The following is a 6,918-nucleotide window of genomic DNA, read 5'->3' as shown; positions in this document are numbered from 1 at the left end:
AGGCACCCACCTACAAGTAGGGGATCTCGTTGTGGCTCGTGTCCGAGGGTTAATTTGCTCATTCTTCATTTTCGCTATTTGTTAGCCTAAAATGTTATCAATCGATAGTTATTGTACCTATAACCTTTATGTAGGTACCTACCCGCTTATTTTTGTATTAAAATCACTAATAATGTTATTAATATTATATATTTTTTTAAACCATCAAATGCCTACAGCCTACTATAACCAAAATAATTTAAAATTACTTTTGTGTAATGTTGATTTCAGTTAGTTATTATTTTTAATTTAAATGATAATATAAGTCTCATATTTTTAGTACTTAAGTAGATATGGCTGTACCCAACCTGGCTATACCTATACCTATATAGTATTGGTACAGTCGTTATTATATTTTGATTATGCACTACATTCACATTTAAGTATAAGTATTTAAGTATTTTATCTAATTTACCTATATACCTATCTTTATTTTCAAAACAGAATATTTGATATAGATTGAGAACTTTAATATATAAATATCGAATTTTGCAATCAGTAATTTATGAGTAGTAACATACAAGTTATAGTCTCTTATAGTATAGATAAGTACAAGTATTTTAAGTGATGATGACTGATGAGTGGAGCGGAGTGGAGTACTGGAATGGTTCAGAGGTACCCCGCAAAATGTTGGTCCATTACATTCATCTAAGCTTTAAATATCTACCTACTTTAAGTGTATAGTTATAAGTAATAACTAATAAACTATTTATCCGACATTTTATTTATATAGATCGAAATACTCCGAATAATATTCTGCTTAGGAATATGACATTAAAAATGTACATCGTCATTCAAAAAAGTAAAAACTTAAAATATGATACTGATAAAAATTTGTAATATATATTTTTTTTATATAATCAGTGTCTTAGGTAGGTACTTACGTAGTTACGTTAAATGGATCATCCCATAACACCGCATACGCCCGTACCTAGGACTGTCCAAGGATTTTCAAGCCCAGGGTGAAAACCAATTTTTAAACCAATTTTACCACTTTTTTCAAACGCGAGGCCTCCAAATTTGAGCTAAAAGAGCGAGGCCCAGGGCACTCCTCCCTTGGACAGCCCTGCCAGTACCTACCTATACGTTTGTAACGTATAATTTATTTATATTATAGTATCTATCATGATAATAATAGATTGTATTTATTATGAATTATAATTAATATCTATATATCATTGTGGCATTGTATTTGTTTATTGTCCACTTACCTATACCATAATATATAATATAATATATATATTATATACGCTATTATATTTGAATTGTTTATATATTAAATTTATTGTAGATTTGTAAGTAATATTGAATAGATAGATTCGTAGACAGATAGTAAGTAGTAAGTACCAGTTTAGGTTAACTATTTACCATATTATAAGATTATAGTAATCATTGGTAGCCGGTAGATAGATATATATATATATTATATAATGGTCTATACTTTATAGTGTAAACTTAATGTATATTTAATGGTTTTTATTATATAATCTGAATTTAGTGTGGCTCAAATAGTCAAGAGCATGTTTTTTTTTTATCTGTTATATCGTACCTAATATAGATCATTAAATATTTTACCGACAATTGTATTTTAACTCCCGCTCTCAGTGAAATAATTCCTAATCTAAATGATCTACCACGCGATAAGCGTTATAGAAAATTAAAGTATTAAACATAATTATATTATATCAAAATAATAATAATAACAATAATATTAATATTGTTTATTATGGAATAAATTCCAATTAGATTTGAAATATACAAGAAAGTTACGTGAGTATTTAGGGGAAAAAGAGAGAGAAAAAAATAATGAATAATATGTATATTAAATATGATATAATTAGCCTAGTTTCAAGTTTGGTAGAATATAAAAAATAGTTTTTTTAAAACTGGAATTATTAGGTATTCAATAGTCATCACTCATCACTGTTCACTTGTACCAATTTGTTTCTTTATAGGATTTAGGAATTGTTGTAAGTAAGCATCTAGGTTTAAATTCAAATAAACGTTTATTGTAGATACTTAAAAATCATTCAGACTACTAATTGAAAACCTTCACTGACGTTTATTCTATGTAAAAAAATAATAATAATCAAATGTAATGTCATCATTTCATGACGGTATAGTAAACAGTAAAATATATCGTCTATTGCAGAAATGCGTGATTACGGTTTATCAGTTTATGGATTTCCAAGTTCAGAGTATTATAGTTTATGATTAAAACAATCAATAATGATTAACAAACAATAATTGCAGTTTTAACTATTTCTTATATAGCTATATGTTAGGAGAGCTGATATATATGGTTACTTTATGTAATATTACGGTTTGAAAGTTTTTATATTATATTTAACGTTGGATCTTGTACTCAGCGTTGGTATGCACCAGACTTTAGTATGTAGGTACCTACTATCTAGTCACGTATCGCATATAATACTATCAATTAAATCGCACTATACCTTAATTTATATCTATGGTTGAAATGTTGAATATTTTAAATAATGTATTGGTAGGTACTAGGTAGCCTATACTCGCCAATTGTATACATAGTACACAAGAAAAAAATAACTGCAATGAAAAATATATTACATCGAATTAATAAATAGTTTTAGAAAAAAATAGATAAGCAAGACAGCAAAAAACGACTCGCAAATATTTACATAATGCTATATTATATTATGAGATTATAGATATAATATTATAAGTAAATAGTATTAATTGAATAGATACATTTATGTATAGGTAGGTAGTTTTTTTGCTAACTGTGCAATAATTATTATGCCTTATTAATAATGAATATTTAATATTCTATTATATATATTTATTATTAATTATCATTTATCATTATTACTATTTACTAAAGTCTAAATTATTAGGTAAACGTATAATAATTATAATTTATAACCGTATGGCGTATATACCTATTTACATAACCACACGGCTCATATAACTGTGATTATACGAAATACAAATAGGTAGGCACTTACCATAAATTTACTCTACTCTAATAAGTAGTAACTCAAAGTACAAAGATAATGAGGAAACGTCGTAAAATCATATCTTCAATTTCAAAAATATTCTGTATATATTACAGAGCAATTAGGTCTAACAATTAGGTACATCTAAATTTATTGTTATTTGTTATACAGCTAGGATGTTGATATAGGTATCTTATATCAAGAATGTCGTAATGACATAATTTAAAAAAATTCGTTAGGTAGCTATTTAAGTACAATGTACCATATGATAATGGTATAGGTACCTACATACAAAAGCTTCTATTTCACGATTACGGATCGATAATTTAGATATAGATAAGTAGTAAGTAGGTACCTATATTATATAGTGATATGCAGGAATTTTAATACAATGAAAAAACTAAAAAGGCGTATCTTTATTTTTGACTGGTAATTTTTTTAGGATAATTTTAAAAGACGTAGTTGTACCAACAGCAAAAACAACTTTTTTTAAATGCTAACAACTTAAACAACTATATTTGATTTTAATGGGTTCTGGTAAGTGGTAGTCCTCTTTTTTTCTGAAAATGTTTATGGTTGAATCATTAATTTTGATTTATTATAGTTAGGTAGGTGCTTTTCTATACGCACTCATAAAATACAGTAAATACAGTAAATTCATAAATACCTATATAATTTTAATTAAAATAATTGTAATACATTTAATTTACAAGAGCTAAATATATGTTACTTTTTTGTGGTGACTTCAATAGAAAATGTAAAAAAGCTCTTATAAAAAAAAAAAAAATTTTTTGGGACCGAAAATGGAATTTTATTAACGTTGGTGATGTTTATTAATGTTCATATTAAATATTTACTAATCAGTAATCACTAATCATATTTACTAATCCCAAACTAATATATTATATAGGTAGATACTCAGAAGTCAAAGTACGAAACAGATAAATAATGCAGTGATTATTCTTGAGACTTTTATTATCTCTTAATAAGTGTTTGTGTTTACATAACATTTGTCATATATTGCCATGGTATGATAAAAAAAAACTATAAACTTTGATATTTATTATAAAATGTAGGTAATTCATTTAATATTTAAGTGATAAATGTACCTAATTGTTGTAAGTTAAATCTTTTAGTATATATAACATTAACATATTGTGATTTGTTAGCTATAAATACTTTTGGATGTTTTAGATTGTAGATAATACATAATATCATTATACCTATTTAGTAAGTAGCTACATAGAAAATATGAAATATTTTACTATAATTATGATTCAACTATTATTAGCTATAGGTCCTGTATGAAATATGTAAAATAATTCAAGAAAATAAGCCATTTATAAATAGCACAAAAAAAAATAATACATTTTTAATGTCTTATCACTAATTTAATTAACTATTTGGATTAATAATGTTAATGTATAATCTATATATATATAAATGGAGCGTGAAAAATGTACGTTACCTCATCTATCGAGAATGGCCAGTCAGATTTGGCTCAAATATTTTTTAAGTTGTTCGTAATTGCCAGGAGAAGGTTTTTAGGAAAGAAAATTTTAGGAAAATCCACCGGAATAGTAGGAAATCTGGATGTAAAAAATACAACAATGGCGCAACAGTGTATTAGATATTGGTTGCTATTGGTTAATCGGGCATGTTTATTGATTTGTATTATTATTTTTGTCAATATATAAATAAATTAATGTTGGTGTGTAGATTAGACCTCTGGGAAGAAGACGGGCTAATTTAAAAATGGTTAAGTTTGTTTTTTTTTATTCATCTGATATTAGTACGGTTAGGTTATGTTAGGATCTTGTATTAATTGATTATATCAATCCAGCATAGGTGGAATACGACAAACTTAGTATAACTTTGATACTTTAGAGTTAAATCATACATTTACGTACAAACAGCACGGAGTCCGCGATCTACCGCATGTATAGATTGCCTTCCTGATAATATACTGCTGCGAATCAGAATTTTTATTCCGAGCAACGGAAAAGTTAAGATAAATTTTGAACACCATACACCGAATATTAAAATCGAATTGAACAAAGTTCGAGTCATATAGAGTTGGTACATTTAACGGGCAACGAAGTGCACGGGATCAGCTAGTATAATTATAAAATTATAAATATTTAATACAGCCTATAGGTACATATAATTGTTCATTAATCTTGTATTTTGAAATTATTACCTAATTTGTAATTAGGAGTATTAGGTATTAGGTACTTATTAGCTACATTGGCAAATTTAGTAATAGGTAACTAATAAATTAATAAATAATAACTGATAATAAAGTACCTACCTTCCTAGAGTATTGACATTTGACAGTGATAAAAATTACAATAGTACATATGCCATATAGGTATTAGTAATTAATGAATTACTGCAATAGGTAGTTATTATAATTACCTAGGCGAAGACCCTTTTTAAGGCAGAAGAATGTTTGATTTTTCAACTTTAATGTTTTATCTGGTAGGAAATTGAATTTACTTTGTTCTAAAGGGAATGAAAAGTAACAAATTCCCAGTAGTTTTCTTAATAACAGGCGAAAACAAAAAAAAATAGGAAAAAACGTAAATTTTTATGTTAAATCAATTTTATTATTTTGCTATAATTCAAAAGTGAATTAGATTTAATGAAAAATAACAATTTTAATTGTTTTAATGTAATTAAAACATTGAAATATTATTTGTGGGGACTTGAAACGTACTTATATTATTATATTCTACTATATGCGATGACATTTTCAAAATATTTAGATTTATTTCAAGTTGAGCTATATTGGCCTATTGCCTATATTTATACCATGAACCTATTCACACAGTTATACGATAAGGCGGTAAATACTCAAAAGTTAATAACGATGATAATAATTAATAATATAATATAATAAATGCAATGTTTTCGGCAAAAATCTGAAATGATTATAGACTGACAGACCAATTTCGTTTAGAATCGTTTTTGGTCGGCAAATGCAATGCATTTTCATTGAATTCAAATTTAACACATAATATACATCACAGTGACTTACTCAATGACGAGATAGACTCGATACCTAGGTAGTAGGTAGTATGTAATAATGTAAATAATATGTTATATTATGTATGCATATTGTATACAAAATCCACACAGCATAAAAATATTTTAATCATTTTCTTTGGTAAAGAAGTTCATATTTTTTCAAAAAACATTTCTTACGGAAACTTTTTAAAAATATTAAGTCAACATTTTTATGCAATCATATAGTACTTACAATATTTTGTTATCATAGGAAGAAAATATTTATAAAATATTATTAGTCAAATATTCAAGCACTTTAAAATGTTCACAAAATATTATCATTTCCCAAATGCTGTATGGGAAGCGGTTACCTATACTTTCCCCCCTTTTTAATTATTTATAATTATTTATAATTATTCATAAGATTTTATTTAGATAGTTTTTTATTGTTTGGTTGAGAAGATATCTCATACTATACAATATTATATCCATACATAGCATATTAGGATAATAATATGATTGTACAGTTGTACACATTGTCCTAGATTTAGTTTAAATGAGGGCTAAGTGTGTTAAATCCTGTTCTGTCTGATGACTTCAGGCTACTAGGTAATAATATACATTTTTATAAATATATAAATTATGATTTTATCATTTATGGCTAATTATAGGTATTAATGATTTTGTACTTTATTATAGAAACAAAATACCTACAATTTACATATTGTACCTATACCTAGCTAATACTTTACTGCAGTCAGTGCCGCAAGTACATAATAAGTGGCCTGTGTGCGATATTCTTTTTGGGCCCGTTCCTAAATTAATTTTTATTGTATGCATTATATAATATTGTTTCGATATTATTCTTGCTATAACACGACATTTAAATAGTGTA

The sequence above is a fragment of the Acyrthosiphon pisum genome, chromosome X, assembly GCF_005508785.2.
Source record: "Acyrthosiphon pisum isolate AL4f chromosome X, pea_aphid_22Mar2018_4r6ur, whole genome shotgun sequence".
Taxonomy (NCBI): domain Eukaryota; kingdom Metazoa; phylum Arthropoda; class Insecta; order Hemiptera; family Aphididae; genus Acyrthosiphon; species Acyrthosiphon pisum.
The sequence above is the reverse complement of the archived record's forward strand: the minus strand, read 5'-3'. Positions refer to the sequence as shown.